The sequence below is a fragment of the Castor canadensis genome, chromosome 10 (assembly GCF_047511655.1).
Source record: "Castor canadensis chromosome 10, mCasCan1.hap1v2, whole genome shotgun sequence".
NCBI lineage: Eukaryota > Metazoa > Chordata > Mammalia > Rodentia > Castoridae > Castor > Castor canadensis.
This window is the reverse complement of record NC_133395.1, coordinates 127,343,686-127,352,495: the sequence shown is the minus strand read 5'-3', so window position 1 is coordinate 127,352,495 and position 8,810 is coordinate 127,343,686. Positions and strand designations below refer to the sequence as shown.

At 37.1% G+C, this 8,810-nt stretch overlaps 1 protein-coding gene across 16 annotated transcripts in view; it reads right to left on the bottom strand.

The window, feature by feature from the left end:
- Mitf (melanocyte inducing transcription factor) overlaps nt 1-8,810 on the bottom strand; it is a 357,640-nt gene that overhangs the window by 293,211 nt on the left and 55,619 nt on the right. The gene's annotated exons all lie outside the window — the stretch shown is intronic.

The window sequence follows — 8,810 nt, the reverse complement described above, 5'->3', positions numbered from 1 at the left end:
ACTTTTGCCTCTCACATAAACTGAATTTGTAAGTGACTTTGGGAAAGAGAACGATTTCAATGTTCAAATATACTAGGAACCATACCAGCACATCCAGAAGGGAGAATTATTCCCCTCGGCATAAGTGCACAAAGTAAGTACAAGACAGGAAAGGTTTTGTGCACATCCTACCTACTGACAGATCCAATCTTCCTTTTATTTTACCTTATCTTTCCTTAGCTACCTGACTGTGTCAATGAAAAGTTATCTTCCAGAGTAAGATCTAGGAATGAGAAAAACTGTCAGTCAGGCTTCATGGTGTTCAAACGCTAAGCATGTTCCCTGCAGGGCCAATGTTCCTCAGCTCTAAACAATCAACACCCTTACTATTCCCACTGTCTGCCCAGTCTACCACGTAAGAGACAACACGATGATGTCAGGATGTGCCAACTAAGCACAAGAAGAGAAGCCAACATTATTTATTCATGTGTGTGACCCAATGCAGGCACTACTGAATGCAAAGAAAGAAAATCCCTTCACCACTAACTCCTAACACACAACTCTTATCCGTATCTTCAGCAGAACCTTAGGAAAAAATTGAACCATACCTTACAATACACACTATTAAACTTTTAGTACAATCTAAGCATAAAATTATTAGAAATTGTGAGAATGGAATAATAACTGTTAGGAGAAAAATCATTAAAGGAAAAATATTAAAAGTTGACAAGGAAAGAAGTTCTCTGTCCAGAGTGAAATGAACACATGCAAACTTGGTCCCTGGGGCATATTTCACAATTTTGCACTACCTCTGACTCTTAGAGCAAACATCTCAAAATTTGCAATCTCCAAATATCTGCTAACAAGGCAAACCCCTCACTTACTCGCCCTTTTACCTTTTCAAAGAATTTCTACAACTAAGTCTGTTTTTTTTTTTTTTTTCGTTGTACCATCCCTATGTGATTGCACCATTCTCATTTTAGAGAATGGTAGTGTCAAGCACCTTGGATAAGGTCACTGAGCTATTTCGGGACAGAGCTAAGTCTATAATTTACTTCCTTGTTCTTTCCACAACATTGCACTATTTTGCTTAAGTCCCTATCCCACTTCTATTTTTAGTATTGCCCCATTGGTTACTGAAGAGTTTCTATTGACCTAATGTTCTACTCAAAGTATCTGAGGGTGCAAAAGGACAGGACCCACTGAAAGGAGTATGGAGAAGGAGAAATTATAAAGAAACAGCAGGGAATCTCAAAGATGCTCAAAGACAGGAATTAAACACATCTGGGCCCCTGGAGACTAGAACTGGGACCAGATCAGAGTCTGAGTACCTTTGCCATCATTCTGTCCCATGGGCCATCTTGCTGCACCCCCACAAGTTCTACATCTTGTGTCCCACACCTACTCTACTGGTCTCTCTTTGTATACCTCTTTCTTAGTTCACACATGGTACCAGGTGACTATCAAGGTCTCCCATCCCCTCTTCTTCATTCTGTACTTCATAGATGATAACAACATTTGTATCTTTACTCTCTTTCCAGGTCAGCTGATGGCCTGGAAAGCTTTGGTCAAATGTCTACCACTAGTGTGATTAGCTGTGAGAAAGAGAGGGAACAAGGCAGCAGGGCAGGAAATCATTCTGGTAACAGATAATTCATACACTGGAGCATTAAATCAATACTTTAAAGAACAGCAGAATGCTAATACTAGGAAGGCACCCTCATTGCATTTACCCAAACTCCTTACTTTATGGGAAGAACACCGAGGTTTACATAGGACCTGCTTAAGGTGACAGTGATGTACTATAGATCTTGTGCCTACAGTTTATATACTCTGGATCTTCCAAGCAACAGACTTTGTTCTGAAACCTATTATCAAACCTGTTTAGTTAATAGCTAAGGGCATAGCTCTTGTTGCATATCAAGCTATATGCCTTGATATACACATAACAAATCTATCATTAACCACAATTATAAATACTCATAAATTATTGCTGCCTTTAAAGCAGTGAGTCTCAACTCTAGCTTCCCAACAGAACCATCTTGCAAATGTTTAAAAAATACCAGTGCCCCACCTTAGACCAATTATCCCATTCTCTGAGGGCAGTCTCTCAACATGGGTATTTTAGGGTTTTAAAAGCTCCCCAGTTCATTTTACCGTGCAGTTAAAGGAAAGACACGCTGTTTTAGGACCTTAGAATCAATATGCAGAATATATCAACATCCTTATTCTAATTCAAGTTAAAAGTAACAAAAGTTCTCAGATCATTTAACAACATGTTTTAGATCACAAGTTTTTGTCAAATTTTATGTGGTGACAATTAAAGCTAATTTTATTGATTATATATAATGTGCTATAAAATATTAAGTGTAATATAAGCTCTAAGAGGGCGAGGGCTTTGTTTTATCTCTATCTGTTCCTACTGTCTAGTAGAGCCCTGATACACTGCAGATGCTTAACAAATATCTGTTGAATGAAGAAATGAAAGACCTCATTTGTCCCTCACAGTGGCCTTTGGAAGTAGGTATGAGGACCTTTTGTTGTTGTTTTTTGAGAGGCTATATAACCAGGCCTGCCTGAAATTCTTGATCCTCCTGCTTCAGCCTCCCAGGTGCTGGGGTTATAGTTGTGTCTTACCATGCTCAGCTACCAATGAAGATTTTTAAGCCAGGAAAGACCTTAATAGACTTAAAAGAACATGTGTGCCCTATCTTTCATACAGATAATAATAAAATTATATTTTTTCAGGACACTGATCTTCTGAGCAAACATCAAGATGGGTAAATTTTAAAAACTATTGTGAATACTAATTCTATTGTTTAATGTCAAAAGCTGAGTACACTGCCATCAAAAAGATCTCTGGATAATAATCTAAGGATACAGTTTATGATAAACAGTGAACTAAGCCACAGATCCAATTCAGTGTGAAAGTCTTCAAGAACTGAATGGGAAAAAATAGCCTTATTTAATATCGAGTATGAGTCGATACTTAGTAAAAGAATGAACTGGCAAGCAGTAATCAAATCCACCTAAATTATTCCTCAACCTCAGTCATTTTCAGAATCAAATTCTACAAAATGTCAAAATCTGAACAAAGTTTCTGAGACAAAACTTCTGACCAATGCAAAGCTCAAGGTAGACAATCAAAAGTAGATAAGCTTGCTTAAAATGAATACTCAGAACAAATAAAACTGGAAGGGAAGGAGACAGTAGGCAAAAGTCAGCACTTCTAACAACACTCTCATCTCTACTCAATCAAATAGACTGTTCATGGAAACTGAATCCCTAAGTGTAAATCAGTGCAGAGATTTCACTTGTCAGAACTACAAAGCTAACCAAAAGAAATGAAAAGAAACACAAGAAATAGACTCTGCTTCTAATTTAATTAAAACAATATTTTTAGAAGAATGTTCGAGATGCTATCTTAAGAATTTTAGGATGCCATAAAATGGATGTTTAATTTCTCAAGTATAAACAGAATTGTGCTTCACATAAATTTTGACATTCTAAGTACTGAATCTCAGCTAAGATCATAGAAGACCCAAGAAATGTTCAACTGTAGCTAAAAAGTCCTACATGCAATAAAAGCAGAATGAATCAAACAAGAATCCAGAGCCTATTAAAAGAGCAAACTACAATACTCCATCCTGTTGTAAGCATCCATGTTTAAACACTACTGTTAGCCTGTTGCTATGCTATATGCAAGAGCAAAAGTCTTCTGCTCACAGCATCATGTTTTACAAAGAAAGATATACTTAGTTCATTGGTGTTTAGCATATTCACGTGATCCTCTAGGTTCTTATTTTCAATTCATAAGACTCTATTATATTACACTGTAGTATGAACAACAGCCTTATAAAAGAATCATGTGATAAACAAGCCCAATGTCTAAGATGCACCCTGATCACAGATGAAGCACCTGGGAGTTGTAACCTTCACCCCTTCGAGGCACCAAGGTGTTATTTAGAAAATTATTGCTCTGGAATCCCAAATGATACCTTAGTGATGTGACCCAACAGGCTAATGGAGGAGAGATCAGGTTGGAAATCAATGACACACCATTACGGCAGGGACCATGCTCTGGTCCATTCCTTGCATGAGAATTTGAAAATGTGTACTCCTCTCCACACGCGTCCCCATGCCTCACTCCCGCCATATTCCCACCATACACACACAGATGCCTCCTCCATGGACTGCACAGACACTATGTCTGCTCTGAGTAGGATTACTATTCTTCTCACTCTTCCTGGGACAGTTCCTGTTTATACCTATGGTCCCAGAATAATTATTAAGAGTACCCCCTTAAACTGTTTTTAATTTTTTTTTTTTTTGGTTTTTTGGTGATACTGGAGTTTTGAACTCAAGGCCTCACATTTGCTAAAGAGGCACTCTAGTACTTGAGCTACACCCCTAGCCCTTTTTGAAAATTAGCATACCATTAATAGTTCTTGGAGGTTTCATTGTGATAATTCCATAGGCTGCTATAATGTACTTTCAACAAATTCACCCTTTCTAATAGCTTCCCTTATCCACTCTTCTCCCTTCCTTTTCAAACAGTATCTTGAAAAATACAGCCCTTTTGATTTAGTCATCTTTCAATAGGGTCTGTGTTTTTGCCAGAGCCAGCTCTGGACTATGATCTTCCTTTCTATAGCCTCCCACATAGCTGGGATAACAGGTACATACTACTACACCCACCTTCATTAGTTGAGATGGGGTCTTGCTAACTCTCCCCAACTCTGGGCTTGCCTCAGATGGTGATCCTCCCAATCTCTGCCTCTGGAGTAGCTGTGATTACAGGTGTGAGCCACTAACTAAGCCATACGAAGCCATTTCTGGACTCTTAAAGGTATCCAACTGGACTATAATTTACATGGCTATTTTAGTTTTAGTTCATTATTAAATACTGATCAGCACAGCATCTATATAAAGTACTTAGCAAGTAGTGATTGAATTATTAATGACTATAAAATCTTAGAACAGTACACTCTAATTTTAAATGCATATTTTCATATCAATAAAAAAATGAGATATGCCAAGTAGCTTTCCAACACACCAAATTACTCAGCAGAGAGTGCTATTACAGTCAAGTCCTATGATGGCCTGTGACCTTAGAATCACTAATGAGCTACCAAATGTGTACCACTTTAGTTCCAATCCAGAGAAGCAACATGGCACCTGTATTACTCCAAAATGGGTCATTGGGAGATCAAGTACTTTGATGAGGTCAGTGCCTCACAGGCTGTAGAAAGAACAATGGCCCAGATGAGGAATCAAAGTGATTTATCCACCACAGGCATTCAGTAAAAAGTGTTCCGCTTTAATCACTGCACTTAGTAAATGAAGGTGTTGCCCATACATAGGTGGTTGTGCACACAAAGACTCTTCAAACTCAACCATAGGACTAGTAAAGAGGAAATTACATCTCCATTTATTAATAAGCTTTAATCAACAAAAAAGGTCTTTGTTCAGCAACTGTCTTTGAGAAGGGAAATGTAAAATTAAGCAGAGTTCCTGAATCTGCTTTGGGCATTCGTCAATGGTTGATCATTAATTCCATCAAAGTCGTAACAGCTCTGACAAACTATTCTTTAACTATAGTTCTGAATTCCCCCTTAATCCGATTGAAGAAGAGACCCACAAGTTGCCAAAGGCCAGAAAATAATACCCAAGCACTCCTTGGCTGGGAGGTGTCCTACGCCATCCATCACATGGTTTCAGAGAGCTGCAATGTACAACAGAAATTTAATAAAAGAGAAGTCGGGCCAAAAGGCCGCCAATCAACATGCTGGGTAAAATCATGTCATTAAAGGGAGAATCTGGTCCGACCAGAAATACCTCCCTCAGGGGCTTCCCCAAGAAAAGACAGACCACATTAGTTGTTTTCCTTTGCATAGAATGTTGTCAACAATCTCTAGAGCCAAGATAAAAATCTTCCCCAGAGAACTAGACAGGAATGGATGTGTAAAACTGTCTTCAAAAGGAAGCTGCACATCAGAATTTCCTTGCATTACTCATTATACTGACTGTATTTTTTCCTGTCTTAATTGCACATGGAACCAAACTAACAATAATTGCGGTTTTGATTACAAGTCCATAGGCTCATGGAGTTTTAAATGAAAGAGCTCCATCTTCAAACTATCAGAATCCTGTTATTTATAGAAAAGCCTCATAGAGAATGATGACGAGTATCAAATCCCTTACCATTTGTCCCCCTTGGCATCTGATAGCTTTGTCTTGTGTCTTCAGCAGAAATTATGATCCTCATAAATTGATGCAAATCCGATCTAAAAATTAAGTGGGGCTATTGCATATGATTTCTTAGCATATAGGTTTGAGAATCTACCTGTAAGTTATCTTTTTAAAGATAATTATAAATTACCTGAACAAATTTATAATGGGATAAATACATATCTCTGGGGGAAAAGATCCTTGTATTCAAATTATAAATTTGACCTCCAAAAATAAAACCCTGTCATTATCAGATTAATTCCTGATTTCAAAAAAAATCCCTGTTAAAACAATAGTAAAATGAATCATTCAATTAAAAAATGAACTTAGTGTTGCTAGGATATCCGTATTCAAAATTTACTTTGTAGATTTTCACATAATTATTCTACATTAAGTGGATTAAATTTTAATAGCTCTATATCCATTCTTCTAAGCATGCATTTTTACACTTACCACACTGACTATTATGTATCATGCACATTTTAATGGTGGAGTATTGTGAATAATACTACCATTCTTCCTGCCCTGAAGGCATGCAGTGGAAGACATGATAATAAAAATATGTAAATGATAAAATCCATGACCACAAATGCTCTTAATTATTGTGAAAGAAACAAAGCTGCCAGCAGGTAGTAGTGATTGGGTGAATAGCTCACTCTTTCCCTCCAAGAAACAGAAAACAAATTGCTAAATAACCAGAATTAGAGGGGAATGCATAGAACACCCTTAAAATATCAAGTTACCACTAAAATTTTAGTTGAAGCCATGACTGATCATCAAAATATTAGTTACTTTTAAATTCAATTTTCCATCTAACCAAGAACAAAAAATTATAACTGGGAAAGAAATGGAGGAGAGATTAAGAAACATGTGGTAATAGGTGAATTTTTTTTTTCTAATTTGAATTGCTTAGCTAAGGAAGGCAACAAGAAATTATAAATTCATAAAAAAGTTACAAGACAAAATTATGTCATGTTATGGACTCAATTTTTCTCATGAGTTTAAATAGAGCACGAGAATCAGCAAATGAGCACTATAACATTTGTCTCCATGGAAATCCCAGAAAATCATGAACTTTATTGAAAAACTAGATTTGGAACCATGAACTACACCTGTCTCAGGGGTTGTGACCTCCACCTATTCCCTAGCATGGTTTCATGATGACTCTGATAAGCAAAGCAGAAGTATTTCACAGCTTTTCAAATTCAATTGACAAGATGCGGCCTGGTGAGGCTTAAGACAGCCTTGTGCTGACCATCCACTAAGATCACCAACACTTGTGTCTGTGCTGACCATCCACTAGGCAGCCAACGTTTACATCTTCCTTATGTTCAGAAATATGGTCTCTGTCCCTTAGAGCTTATCTGACAGCCTTAGAAGCTGTTGAAAAACAGAACAAAAAAGAAGCTGAAAGCAGAAATGCTAGGATCGAATAAAAAACCTTTTTTTGCCCTTGCCCTCATTTATCACAAAAGCAAACTGTATCTTGAAACTACCATCTCAACCACACTTTTATAAATAACTTTCTAAAATTCAAGTAAAAAAAGTAAACATAAGAGTCATGTCAAATGCTAGTGTATATTTTTTAAAGAGATTTAACAAATATAAAATGTATTAGATGTTGAGTATAGAAGAAATATAAAGAGGAAGGAGTGGAGGTATATATTATTTGCCACACCAACTGTACACATATTGTTAGAACTTAAGAAAGAGTTCAGTAGGCTTGGCCATCCTGTGAGCAAAAGAATGAAGCTGCTCAGACAGTGCATGTACATTTAAATTGTTTCAACGCTTTAGACTACACAAGGGCAACCAATGAATCCATGCTTTGTGCCACAAAAAAATGTCAGATCTTCCATAAGTACAAAGAACATAAGTATAGCACAGGGAAAATCTGCTTCATGAATTCTCTTGATTTAGACAAGAACAGAAATGAAAAATTAAAATTGAAAAACTAGCCTAGCTTATGCCTGATGAATATACCCTTCTAAGAAAGGGACTTCCCAACATCCAGGAAATGGTTTACCTCTTCCTCACTGTGGGAAAATTTCTGGTTAATGAAATAACTATGAGTTACAGGGTGAATGGAGTTCATAAAAACAAGAAAAACAGCAGCAGCAATTCTTGCTTTTTCATGGAAAAAAAACAAACTTGAAAATCGAGGCCTTGCATTTACTTTGTTGAGGCTTCTGTGTATGAATGCACACTTGTTTTTGGTCATTGAAGGAATTTCTACCAGCACAGAAACATTTTTTAAAATCTTTATTAAATCCAAACTTTTCTATAAGTCACTCACATTTTTTCTTTCTTTTTTTAATTTATTTTACTATTCATATGTGCATACAAGGCTTGGGTCATTTCTCCCCCCTGCCTCCACGCCCTCCCTTACCACCCACTCCGCCCCCTCCCTCTCCCCCCAACCCCCTCAATACCCAGCAGAAACTATTTGCCCTTATTTCTAATTTTGTTGTAGAGAGAGTATAAGCAATAATAGGAAGGAACAAGGGTTTTTGCTGGTTGAGATAAGGACAGCTATACAGGGAGTTGACTCACATTAATTTCCTGTGCGTGTGTGTTACCTTCTAGGTTAATTCTTCTTG